General features: G+C 38.5%; 1 long non-coding RNA gene across 1 annotated transcript; it reads left to right on the top strand.

The window, feature by feature from the left end:
• Window positions 1–1,123: 1,123 nt before the first annotated feature.
• LOC122152877 lies at window positions 1,124–8,994 on the top strand. Its single transcript, XR_006164843.1, has 3 exons — window positions 1,124–1,133; window positions 8,596–8,601; window positions 8,962–8,994. It is a non-coding gene; the product is annotated as an uncharacterized LOC122152877 (long non-coding RNA).
• Window positions 8,995–13,821: the final 4,827 nt, after the last annotated feature.

Genomic DNA, 13,821 nt, shown 5'->3' with positions numbered 1-13,821 from the left:
AGGTGAATATGACCTCATGTATCTAAAGCTATGATTTACTCTAAACTTACAATCTAGAGATTCCTACTGGCAATTTTAAACCTCAGGATCTTTCAGGACTGTTTCCGATGGTTACTTGAGGGTATACATCTCATGTAAGAGAAAATCTGCAGGAAACAAAAAGTTTTTCTTGATAAGTGAGAAGATGCCATGTGTTAATTTTTACGTTATTTTATAACAATTATTAAAAGCCAGTTCAAGAGTTCTGTTTAATTATGTTAAATTTGGACAAATTTACCTTTACTTCCTACATGTCAAGTGCTTGATTCTGCACAAGAACACTTCATGCCCTGGAATGTCCTGCCTTGATGACCTGCAAAGCACTGGATGCGAGGACCTTTTCTTGGGAGTTACAACTGCACAGTTATTCTGTTCTCTTATCACTAGATGTCTGAGTCTAGGATGTAGGCATGAGACAGAAGACAGTGTTAAATGGACAGCTACTTGGTTTGATTCATTATGACTGCTCTCATTTTATGTTACCATAGTCTGTTTGAACTCACCTCAGCCTAGACAGCACACAGCTCTTCAGGGAGACAGCTGAAGTTAATTACTCCATTTCACTTCAATCTGGGGGAAGTTAGACTTGCTGAAGATGGTTTTAACTTAAGTCACTGAAAGAAAAGGCAATAATAGACCTCCATCCCCTGTTGCACTGTTATGCCTCCACAGCCTTCCTCAAAATTGCGTGTATGGTCATGTCTCATAGAGGCTATGTCCTTTGTCAAGCTTAGTGAGAGGTATATCAGAGAAAGCTTTCTGTTGGTCTCTTTAGTCTTATTCTGAAGACTGGATCTAAAATGCCAAAGAGTCCAGTTGGATGTATGCCACTAACTGCTGAAACTCTTCCAAAATGTACCCCTGGTTCCTTACTTCATATTGTAGATACATAATCATTCAATTTTGAAAACATTTTCCTGACGTTAAATACTATGAGTGATTATTTTTATTTGTTTATAATTAATTCCAGAAGCCCCTGTCACGAATTCATGACTCTAAGCATAATACAAGACTATGACATTTTTGATTTGCTGCACTGAACTACCCTGGATGGGAAACCTTACTGAAGTCACTAGAGCTGCTTGTGCAGTAAGGTACTCCTCCTTGTGAAGAGAAGCACTGATTTGAGCATACTGCGGATAAAAGTAGGAATGTAAGTAATTTTTTTTTTTAATATAGTAAAAAAATATTATTAAAATTATGTAGAGATTTTACTCTAGGATCTGCTTTCATAAGTTGGCTGCAATGATACTAATATTGCAGAAAATGTAAACACAAATTAAAACCATACTTTTGGCTTTTGATAAGATGGCTGGAGGGAGGGATTGTTGTTCATATTCTTGCACAGATAACAGAAATGAACCATTCTTAACTTTCAGGTAGAACTGTGATTAAAAGTGTTGGTCAGTCTTGAAGTCTGCCAACGAAAGATGTATGCACATGAACGATACTTTTTACAAAATAAGTGACTGAAGATGTCACATGGTTGGTATTTTGAACACAAATGCCTACTAGGTAGGTATTAATGTTTGTATTCAGGGCTATAAATCTTGTGCAATTTTGACATATGTATCCAGATGTCTACCTGCTGAAAATTGATTCTTTATGACTGTTTCAGAAACAAAAATATTTTCCCATAGAAACATGCATTTTGAGGTTGCTGAACTCTCTACTTTCTTCTCATCTTTTCTGTGGGAATTTCTCATGACTACAGGATACAGTACAGTGGCTCTTTCAAATTAACCTTGTAGTTCTGCCAAAAAGGGAAAGAAGAATAAGTGCTGCTGATGACAGAGGGACAGGCTTTAGGATTAAGGTTGTGTCTGCCCCATATGTTCCTACTGATATGCTTAAAGACCCTTCAGTCCTATGGGGATAGCATGAGGGCTGTCATCGACATGTGATGGACATGACTAATGACAGCACTTTCAAGAGTATGGTTAAGTCCCTTTTATACACCTTTCTTGTGTCATACGGGATCTCAAATAACGACAAAGGAAACATAGCTAAGAGGCTGGTTTCGTGAAACAGAGTTTCAGATCAGGAAAAAATTTTCCATGCTTTTTTCTTGCATTTCTTAATCAGGCTAGGACTGATTCTTACAAGCATGACTGCTTGCAGATTTCACATCCTGGCTACTGCAACACTGTACTGGTATACAAAAATCTGATTAAATTCTCTGTTAGTTCAGTGGCTATAACCACTTCCATTGTTTAGATCAAGAAAAGTACTGTATATATTCAGGAAAAGTAAACAGACACTATGTGAAGCATTTCCATTAACACAGAAACTCCACCTGGTACAAAGAAAACAAGAAATACTTGACCATCAATTCCATAACAGAGTGGAAGACTGAAGAAAAAGGTGAAACTGTTCCTATGCAAGTCTGAAGACTTGCACATCTCAAAAGTTATGCATTCCTACGCTTAAATAGTAGCTAGTGTACTGAGTCTTTTATTAACCAGTGAAGAGAAGCCAAGCATGAATAAAATACTTAATGTTTGGACCCTGTGACTGAAAGGGTTATTGCCTCTCAACAGGTATCTGTCTTGCTCTCACTGTAATGGAAAGGTCAGTTGTGTCCCACAAAGGCTAAAGCTAGGTTTGTGAAGAACATATTTTCTACACAAAGAGGGACATCTCTATTACATTTCTGCATGGAATTTATTGCCAAGCAGTATACAACCTTCTGGTGTATTTTTCTAGTGGACTTTTACAAGAAATATGCTAATAGGCTCAAGTCTTACCATTATTCATCTGTAAAACAGCTGGAGCATACAAAAGCTGTAACTCCCATGTTCATGATATTTGTGATCCTAAAAGAGCAAATTTCTTTCAAATGTTTACTTAGAAGAAATGACAGCAAACTCAAATTGCTCAGGACATAAAGCCCACTGAAATTAAAATGAAAATACATCAGTCAGATCGTAGTTGCATTTCAAACCTTAAAGGAGTCCACTAAGGACTATCAAAGCCTTATGCCATGTAGGTGGAAGCATTTTACACATGCAGATGGTCTATGGTATTTGGCTTGCCATTACAGTGAAAACACGTTGTTACATAATGATATCTTATACAAACATGTTTCTTTTTGATCATTTAGAGTTGTTTTACTTGTTTTCTTTCACTGTTATGCATCAGTTGTTGAAGACTACATTTGAACAACTGGTCATTTCAATCAAAAAGCAAATTCTGCCCTACTAAATGAAGGATTTAGTACATGGGAAATCTTTTCTGAAGCTGTTTAAAAATGAAAAAGCTATTATATTGTATCTCAAAGGCAGCTGATTACAGTTTCCTAGCAGGTATGATATAAAGGCTGGACTCCAAAACCTCAGACCAAATCATTCTAAAAATTAGTGAGATGTAAGTTCTAGTTGGGCATATATACAAACCCCTTCCTATAGCAGCTACTTATAATCCACTGCTTGATATGGAGTATGCTGTGCAGTTATCTCCATAGCACACTAACTGATGGTAATAAATATCTGTCCTGGGTTTGAGTGAGTGGTATGGTTTTTTGGTAGCAGAGGAGGAGGCTACGGCAGTGGCCCCCTGTTAGAAGCTTCTTGAAGTTCCCCCAGCTTCAAGTCAACCCTGCCTCTGCACCAAAACTGAGCCAATCAGCTGCACCTCTGCGATAACATATTTAAGAAGGGACCTGTTGAGGAGGAGTCTGACTTGTGAGGAGGAGTTGCAGCAGCTGCATGAACACCAAGGTCAGTGGAGGAACGGAAGAAGAAATGAGAGGGGAGGTGTGCTGGAGCAGAGACCCCCTTGTATCCTGTGGTGAGACAACAGGGTGGCCCCCCTCTGCCACCCATGGAGGTCTACAGTGGAGCAGACACTGATTTATGGCCTGTGAGGGGCCTTGTATGGACAACTAAAGTGTCTACACCTGAAGGAGGCCAGGACCCTGTGGGAAGAAGCAGTCCCTGATGTTGTAGTTCAGCACTGGGAGGATTGCAGCATGCGGGGGTGTCCCACATTGGAGCAGCTCGGGAAGGGCTGAAGCCATGGGAGAGAATCCAGTGGGAGAAAGTTGGTGTCCCACGCCAGAGCAGCGAGGGAAATGCTGCAACCCATATGAGAGACTCATGTTGGAGAAAGTTTGTGGAGGACTGTCTCCTGTGAGAGGGGAACCATGCTGGAGTAGGGGAAAGAAGTTCCAGATGTTACCCACACCAAAGATGGAAGAAGCAGCAGCACTGGCTGCACCCCCTATTCCCTGCCCCTGCACCACTCAGGGGAGGAAGTAGAGATATCAGGAGCAGAGCTGAGCCCAGGAAGAAGGGAGGGGTGGGGGGAAGGTGTTCTCAAGATGTGGCAATGCTTCTCACTGCCCTACTCTGTTAAGCGTTGTTGTGTCTGTAATAAATATATGTTCTTATTTTCTTCCCCTAACAAGTCTGCCTTTTGCTCGTGACCATAATGGGTGATCTGCCCCTCCCAGTCCTATCTCAAATCCCAAGCCTGGCTTATTTTCTCTTTCTCAGTGCTGGGGGAAGGGGGAGAATGAGCAGCTGCATGGTGCTCGGTTGCCCTCTGAGCTCAAACCATGACAATATGTTAGGATGAGATGCTAGCCATTAGCATGTTTGCATAATAAAAATTTGGGGATAATGATGGCATCTGCTTCCCTTCAATTCTAAGCTGTTTTGGGAATAGTTTTAAATGTTAAGCCATATTGCTATTTCCTCCTTATTCAATGATAGACTCCACACTGAAAGAACTGTACATGTTTGGCCTTGTAATTTTTTCTTTGATTCAAAGGGCAAAACTTTGTTTGAAAAAAAAAAAAAGAAAGTGTGTGTTGTGACTTTCCAAATGATAAAATGTAAACTCTGCTTCTTATAAATCAGCCCTGTGACTTTTGTGGTTCTGGTGCTGGTAGGGTAGAAGTCCTTTGTTACCGTACTTAGTTAAGAGCTAGAAACTCTTACCCAGCTAGAGTTTCTGTTGATGGTGAAGAGACAGAAAGGATGAAATAAAATAATGTGGTCTAGCCATTAATGGGAAATGTTCTGAGAACAACTCAACACAGTCGCATTCTGATTCATATGAAGAACATCAAATCAATCTTGTTGAGACACGTGGCTCTAGTATGGAAGAAGAACCACATCTCTCTAGTGAGAGAGGCAGGGTGCTGGGGGCATAGGCTGTTGAAGTATTAATTTATAGAGTTCTTTTCCAAAGTAAGAGACATGAACAAAAGAAAAGGTGAGTCATGAATTCCACCATCACCAAACCTACAGCTATGATATTTGCTTTTTATATATTGTTTCAAATGAACACCCATATTCCTTTTCCTTCCAGCTCCACAGAAAGTTTATGAAGCTGCAACAGATGATACAGGGAGACCCTTAAAGCAGTCAAGAGAAGTATCTCCTGGATGTGAAAGAAATCTTCGTGTAAAATTTGCTGTAGAAAGCTGGGTAATTTTACTGAGGAGACTTGAAGCTTTTCAATTGACATATTCCATGAGGCACACATTTTACAGCACTGGATGTGAGAGAGCAACTCAGAGAGCACAAGATTTCAGCTCACCATCATTTTACCTCTGGAGAAGTGTGTTGCCATTTCATTTATTCTCTAACCTCCAGAGAGAAGGGTGTGAACCATAATATCTTCTTGAGGTGGGATTTTTTTTCAATTGTATCACAGTATTTTAAACATCAAATATAGCAGAATTTTCCACTTTGAAACAGATTTTTCTTACATTAATAGTAATTCTCAAGAATTGTTATTATTGTTTATAAGTATGCCATTTCCATATCCTCATCTAACTTCCTGCTTATGGCATTTTGGGTCTCTATACTACATATAGAAGTTGTATATTTCCTGTTATCCCACAGAACATCTGTTTTTCTTTAGACATCCAAATTTGTCTATGATTGTATGTCTTTTGGCTTCCTCTACACACATTTTTCACAGTACATACCTTTCTATATTTTTAATACATGTGCAAGAGAGCCATGAGCATACCCATTTGTTTAATGCTGTTGTGTAATGTTTTATAATACTATGGAGCTAAGTGGTTGCTGGAGCAATTGATAGAAAATAAGATTTGTATGACTCAGTGTCATAATTTTTTCTCCCTATTCATTTACTATAATTCTCATTAATTTGGATTATCTCTAATATATTTTCTGTTCTTTCAGTGTACTGGGTTACTTTATACACATACGTAATTCCTTGATCCACATTTTTTAGTTCCTTCACTGCAAGCAATGCTTAAAATATGTCATTAAAAAACCCTGAAAATCCTAATCCTGTGAAGACTTTGAAATTCAGATATGTTTTTTTCCATAAGATACATTCACTAAGGCATGAATGACAAAATGTATCAATTCAATTTATTTTTGTATAATGACATTCATACAAAATTTCATAAAATGCTTCTGAAAGACAAGAGTAATAGCAAGATAAAACCTTGCAGAACTGACAACAGTGTCTTTGATGCATGCAGAAAGTAACAAGAAAGTGGTATGATAGATTAGAAAGAAATGAAATTTAAAATATAGAAGAGAGAGGTATTTTATATTTGAGTCAACAGAGTAATATTAGTGTCAGGAGGAAGTAACAAAACTAGAGAAGCTGTGTGGTCCGTATTACTTGAGTATGAACAGACAGGTGAGGGAGAGATTAAATAGGGAGAAGTGGCAATGGGCAAAATTGTCAATACGTGAGAAATTACAAAGGGAAAGGTAGTTCTTCATAGTCATGGGAGAACCAAGAGGAGACCAAGATGAGGGAAGTAGAAATAGATGGCTCACAGTTGACAGGGCCAGGATGGAGGAAATCAAAGGGGAAATTTTGGAAATAAGAAGGGGAATCTTGCCTTTGTTGTGGTAGAGGCTGGAAGTCCCTCGTGGTACACCACTATTCTTTGAATAAGAAGGATCTGGATTCAATATTATGAACTCTTTAAATTTAGTGATTAATATCTTGGGTGGATTAAGACAGAAACTATTGAAATACCAGTGTAACCCTGAGATAGCAAAGAACAGTCATTCTCAAAGCAACTATGTTCAAGCATTTAGGACAGAGAAAGAAAAAAGGGGGAGCAGAAGAGGGAAACAATCACAGCTGTAATCTGCATTAAGAAGTCTGAGAAATTCTTGTAGGTTAGGAAAACAGAGATAGTATTGCAATATTTCATCTATATTCTCAATACATCTAATTTTATTCTTTGCTGACTGATGAAGTCTGCACTGTGCTGGCTGATAATACCAGAGGAACTGGCTGAAGGCTGTCAGGCAACAAATGCTGACATTCCTCTTACTCCTTCTCCTTAGCTTCACAGAGGCACCAGGTCAGCTCTCTTGTCCTTCAGTAACTTCTGTGGTCCTCTTTTTCTCTAAGACAGTAAGAGTTGAACATAAAGCTTTCTCTCCAGCTGCATGCCCAGTTTTCAGTCACCAGTCCAGTAACTCCGCTGACCAAAGGGTCAGAATTTGATGGGGCTGAGCTGTTTGTTGTAACATCACAACACACAGAACGATTCTTGGCAGTGCTGGTCATGTGATAAGGGGTGCAGGCAGTGATGAAAATGCATGCATTGCACCACTGCTGTAATAATGGAGGGGTAAAAGAAAAGAAAAAAAAAAAGCAGAAATGGTCAGCAGTATATCAAGCAGAGTTTTTAAGGCTTGTTAGGGCAAGTAATGAAAAAAGAACCCTTAAAACTCAGGAGAAATTAGTGTTGGAAGAGAAGGAGATACACCATCAGTGGTCAAGGTGGGACCAATAGATGTTAAAGAACAGAACTTTCAGAGCTGGGGGAGCTGACCTGGCCTCCGCTCTGGAGATAGAGTGATGAAGGAGCTACAGTGAGGTCTGATGCCCTGATGATGGAGGTTCAGGAGGAGCAGGAGGAAGAGGTGGAAATAAAAGATTTATACCTCATTTTGTGTAGCACCCATTCTGAAGAAAGATTATTACCATTTGTTTGTTTTATTTAGTTTTTGTATCTAGAATATTGGTACTGGTGTTTCACAGATCTTACATGTCTTTGCTTTTTGGTATGTGGATTTTATTTCCAAAACAGTGTTTTTGGGTTTTGACAACTCTGGTGAAGTAGGGTTTTTGAATGTATATGCATATTTATGTGTTCACTTTCCCAAAACTGTTGTGGTTTGCTTTGCAAGATACTTGAAATCTATACTGGAATCCAGACTATCCATTTCAGAAGACTGAATCTGTCAAATTGGAATTACATGAATTCACAAAAAAGACAAACCCAACCATTCTGTATCAAAGTAACCTCAAAGTATAATGGAATGGATTATTACAGTTTAGATCTCATTACTTCCTTAGTACTTCTAACATACTCTTAAAATTTGTGTGCAATATTTTACACATAAAGCAGCATTTCAGAACTAGATTGTCATCTCTTTAATTACATGAATACTTTCATTGATTTATATGAGAAGTTTCATATAAATAACCATTAAACAATGCATGTCTATTCCCCATGCTCACATTCTAGCTTGTAGTTTTATAAGGTTATGGTAGTGCAAAATGCTTGATATTAAATCCTTACTGACAAATGAGGAGAAGGTTTATTTTATTGACCAAACTGCAATGTGTGCAAATTAATAAAAATATGTCTTACTGGGTTCCATGTCATGTCTATATAGGAGCAGGGAGAATTTATGCAATTCCATAGAGGGGATGCTGTGTTCTGAACAAGTTTATGAAGCCTCATCAAGTGGAAAAGCACATGAGTTACGAGCTTCTCTTTAAAGTACTGTTATTTGCAGTAGTAAAAATGACCAGCTACCCCAGCTGTATGAGTTTCATACCGTACAATTTGGAGAGTTGAGGAGACAGATAGGACTGCAAAGTTGCCGTTGAACTGAGACCTATGCAAACTGGAGAAAATAGCCAACAGGAACCGCATGAAATTCAACAATTCAGTGCAAAGACCTGCACCTGGGAAGGAAGAACCCCACTCAGCAATGCAGCCCATCAGTGTATTGGGCTGTATTGATGGGAGCACAGTCAGTAGATGGAGGGAAATCAATACCCGCCTCTACTCATCACTCTTGAGACCAGCAGGCACTGCATCCAGTTATGGGGTCCGAAATGCAAGAAAGACATTGATCAACTACAGTGAAACTGGACTTTTTCAGCCTCAAGAAGAGAAGGTTCTGAGGACCACCAAATAGCAACAAAAGTTACAGAGAGATTATTGAGAAGATGGAGCCAGGATCTTCACAACAATGTATGGCAGGAGGATAAGAGACAATGGACACAAATGGCAACAACAGAGGCTCAGACTGGATAAAAGCAAAAAAATTGTTTCTCCATGAAGACAGTCAAGCAGTGGCACGGTTGCCTGGAGATGTTGTGCAGTCTCTATGCTTGTTTTCAGGACCCAGCTGGATGAAGCCCTGAGAAATCTGGTCTGAACTCACAGCTGACTCTGCTGTGAGCAGGGGGTTGGACTGGAGGTCTCTTGAACTCCCTTCTAGCCTGAATTATTTTGATATTCTGTGATTCCTCATGGCTCCAAAGCACCTGTTGCTTCACTAAGGGTAGCAGTTGGACAGGATGTGTACCTGCATCCCAGGGAATCCCTGTGAGAGACATTAGCAGCATTCCCTTGCTCACTTTTTGCTATAAAGGTTGTGGAATACTGAGCAACCTCACTCCACTATTTATTGTGTGTGTTATTCCTGGTGACAGAGACATCAATGCATTAATAGCTACAGTCTTGCTATGCTTTTGCTATGGCTTATAATACAAAATGGGTAAAAAGCGTAGCAGTCAAAGTGGAAAGCCTTGTGCCTGTCCTTACAGCGTAAAATGAGAGGGAAGAACACTGTTTTTCAAAAACTCCTTACTGATACAAGAATCAAGAAGAGTGAACCCTGTTCCTCAGCCTGAGAATGTATAAAAAAGGAATAAATGGCTGAGGAAGAGATCATAAGCCTGGGATCCATGTGCGTTCTGGACCTGAGCCTTTAAAACTTCAACCAGCAATGTGAAAGGGCTTTGTGTCCCCTCTTCTTTTTATCTTGGTTATACTCAACTACAGATAAGATGATTGACTCTCTCAGGGCTCCTTTTTATTTTAGTCTTATCCAACTTGCATTCCCTGGGTAGAAATGGTACAGAGGCAGGTACTCCTCTGTAGACCTCTACAAGATCCTTCTATCACTTCACTGTTATCAGTTCTGGAGAGGTAACAGCTTTATGGCTTTTAAATGTTCACTGAGCAGGCACACACCTTTCAAAACTGTTGCATACCGTATTTTCAGGCACAGGCAAATTTCCTCTTTTATGCCATGTGAAGGGAGGCCCAGGACACCCAGAATTCAGCATGTTCTTCAGGGAATATAGCTGGCCGAACAGTACAGGAATGAATGCCTGGGCACCTGAGAACCAGGGCTATGGAATATACATGGAGAGGCTATTCACAGCCACCAGAGTTTTGTCTAATGAGCAAGGGTTGTGACAAAACACCTTAAAACAGTTGCAATATTCATGCAGCTGGGACCTGACAGGGTCAAAGAGTTGGCTATGGTAAGCCTGTGGTAAGCCTCAGCTGCACTGTTTAAAATGCTCTGAATCAGTTCAGTGCCAACAGCTACTATAGTGGGGCTGTTTGAAAGAGCACATACTCTGCTTGCTATATGGTATGCTAGCAAAGTTCCCATTCTGATAAATAGATTACATTGAAAATAACATCCTTATTATAAAAAAAGTCTCGCTCTATGCAGTCTTCAAAACTAGATAAAACATGATTGGGTACAAATAAAAATATGCTCTCTAGCATATCTAGGATACTAAAGAACAGTCTAGCAGCACACTAGCAGGCACAGTAAGAAACCTATTAATAAATTCTGATCAATTTTGTCCTCTCGAGTTAAATGTGATTCTTGCTCCAGTGGAGCCTTTCCTGGAAAGAAGGAAGTTAACACAACACACTACACCAGAAAGAAAGTTATACTGAAGTGAACAGAAAATGATTTAACAATAATCCAGTTCCTTAATGATTTTTATTTGAAAATTGGAATAATCAATTTAAGGAAAATATCTTCCCATTTTCTTTTATTATAGTTAATGGCTAAGTTAGATCTGTTATATAGTCATTCCAAATAATATGTCTGAAGACCACTACATGAATATAATTATACAAAAAGAACTGATTAATTTTGCACCTCTTCCTGCTTTCATTAGCTTTGTCAAGTGAATGGAATAATTTGTGCCATTTATGTTTCTTATTACAGTATTTGTCATTAGAATGAGGTGTCAGGAAGCATTTAGACTGTCTAACATTTTATGAATTGAAATAGTGTGCCATACTGTTGTGACCTTTTTAATATTCTGCATTTTCCTCTAGTCCTTGGAGTTACTCTCTTTCTCTGTATATCTTTGCCATTCTACAACTGGAAATGTGAACTTACAGACAAAGTATGAAGAAGCAAAGGGAATAAAACAGTACATCTCATGAAAATAATTCCAAGGTGAGTATTCATGCAGTGCGATATTGCAAGCTGTAGACCTTGCATCAAAATAAGGTTGCAGATATGTCAACAGCACTGATACAAAAATACTGTGCTGCACAGTGCTGTGAGAACTTGCTGTTAATTAGGGTGTTAATTGCCATAAGATGTGAAGGGTACACAGTCATTTTTGACTTTTCTACCAATATCAAGTCTACAGCACAGTTATAAAAGTGTTACTAACAAACATTTGAAAGGTTAAATAAATCTCTTTCTTTGAGATTTAAACTAGTGTCTGACTATGAAACATTAGGATGAAACTTTCTAAGAGGTAATTTATCTCACATTGGCTCAGTAGAAGGCTCTTTTGCATTGAAATACCTAGTGCTTGCCAATCTTAGCGATTGTATTAGATGTTTGAACTGCAGTTTTTAACTCACTCATATGGCTAACACAAAAACAGATAGCCTCATTATGGTTGAGTCAAACTACATGCAATCACTGTCTATCAGTTACACTGTTAAGAGGAAAAAGAAAAGAACAAGCAATGTAATGAATGATGTAATTGCTAACGAGATTTCTTTAATTTATATATAATTTAAAATGCCGCCTGAAACAGACAATATGACTGCTGGCTGCTTGTCTCTCTGATCCTTTCCTTCACAGTTGGGTGATGATGGAAAAATGGTTGCAGAGATCACAAGTGTAGTTAATACAATTTAAAGCTTCCTGATTAAAGACAAATATTAGCTGACTGACAGCAAGACGCTCTAGCAAATCCTGAACACTTTCATCCAGTTTTTAGTCTCAAAATGGGCTTTTCCTACAATATGGATGTATGACAAGAGGTACAGACTTAATATTTCAAAGAAAATACAAATAACTCTTATACTTTAGTTAAGATCACTGAGGTATTTGTCAGAACAAAGCAATAACAAAACATTTATTTTAGTGGTCAATACTGGTTGATTGTTCGTGTTTTATGTCAGTTTCACAGGAAGGCACTAAACTGAATACCATTTGCTTCTGACTCAGCCTGGGAAATCTTGCAGCAGATACCATAAACTCATTTCATTATATTCCTATTGATAGTTGCTGTGATAGGTTACTTAATTAAATAATTAAAATTGGCTTCTAAATTTTAAATCTTATGAATTTGGACCACCAGTTTCACACAGCAGGAGAAAGATATATACAAAGCTCAGAGTGACTGGATAACTGATGACTGGTCCTGAAAGGCATGTGAGACTGGGTACAAGTTAAAAAGTCTAATGGAAACAGGGAAACTACAAAATATATGGTATCCCTGTACAGAAAAGACTCGGTGTTCCCCTGTCATGATCGCAAAGTAGGGAAAATGGCAGGAGCATGGCTAACGGTGGATGCATGGCCAAGACTGGTGGACAAGAGAAAGGAGGAGAGCATTAACCACTCCTTTTCATAGGAGGAAATGAAGGCAGGAGCAGGGAAGATCGCTGAGTACCTTGTTACCAGGCCTCCCCTCCTTGGAGAGAAATAGTTTGTATTTCTCTTCAAATAAAATTTTTTGCATATCTGTATTAATTCTCCTTCCCTCTCTGATGAACGTCCTCCAATTTTTCAATATCCTCCTTGATATTAAATGCACTAAAAGTAGACTAAATAACTACCATTATGTTAATTTAAATTAAATGAATGTATTTTTTAAGGAAACAATTTAAAATTACATGCAAAAATATGATAATCTTAAGGCCTGAAATGACTATAACCTTGACAATTTATTTTAATATATCAAGTTATGTGCTATATCTATGACCTTTCTCAGATATGAAGATTAAAGGCTGCATAACTATATAGAGAATCAGAAAGTTGGGAAACATCCTATCTTTTAAGTCAGCTCAAGCTTTATGAATATATCCTAGTGTGATATATTAGTATATCTGTATTATTTTCAGTATTTCCAGTGCAGCAAATGTTTCACAAAAAAAATCACATCTTTTTAAAACTTTACGTGTAGACTCCTGTTCAATTTGCCCATCAGGACCTCCAGGTCCTTTTCTACGGCTCTGCTCCCTATCCAGTCAGTCCTCTGCATGTGCTGTTGCATTGGGCTATTGCATCTTAAGTGTAAAAGTTTGCAAACTTCTTTGTTGATTTTCATGACCTTCCTTTTGGCCCTCTCAGCCTACAGTTTAGATAGCAAAATACTGCAGGAGACTGTATAGGAAGTCAAGATAAATGACATCTGTACATAGCACTGGAAATTTCATCACAGGAGCCAACCAGATGGTAAAGCACGAATTTCCCTTCATAAATCCACACTGGCTGTGCCCAATAACCTTTCTAT

The sequence above is a fragment of the Tyto alba genome, unplaced genomic scaffold, assembly GCF_018691265.1.
Source record: "Tyto alba isolate M040663 unplaced genomic scaffold, T.alba_DEE_v4.0 Super-Scaffold_13, whole genome shotgun sequence".
Lineage (NCBI taxonomy): Eukaryota > Metazoa > Chordata > Aves > Strigiformes > Tytonidae > Tyto > Tyto alba.
The sequence above is the reverse complement of the archived record's forward strand: the minus strand, read 5'-3'. Positions and strand labels throughout refer to the sequence as shown.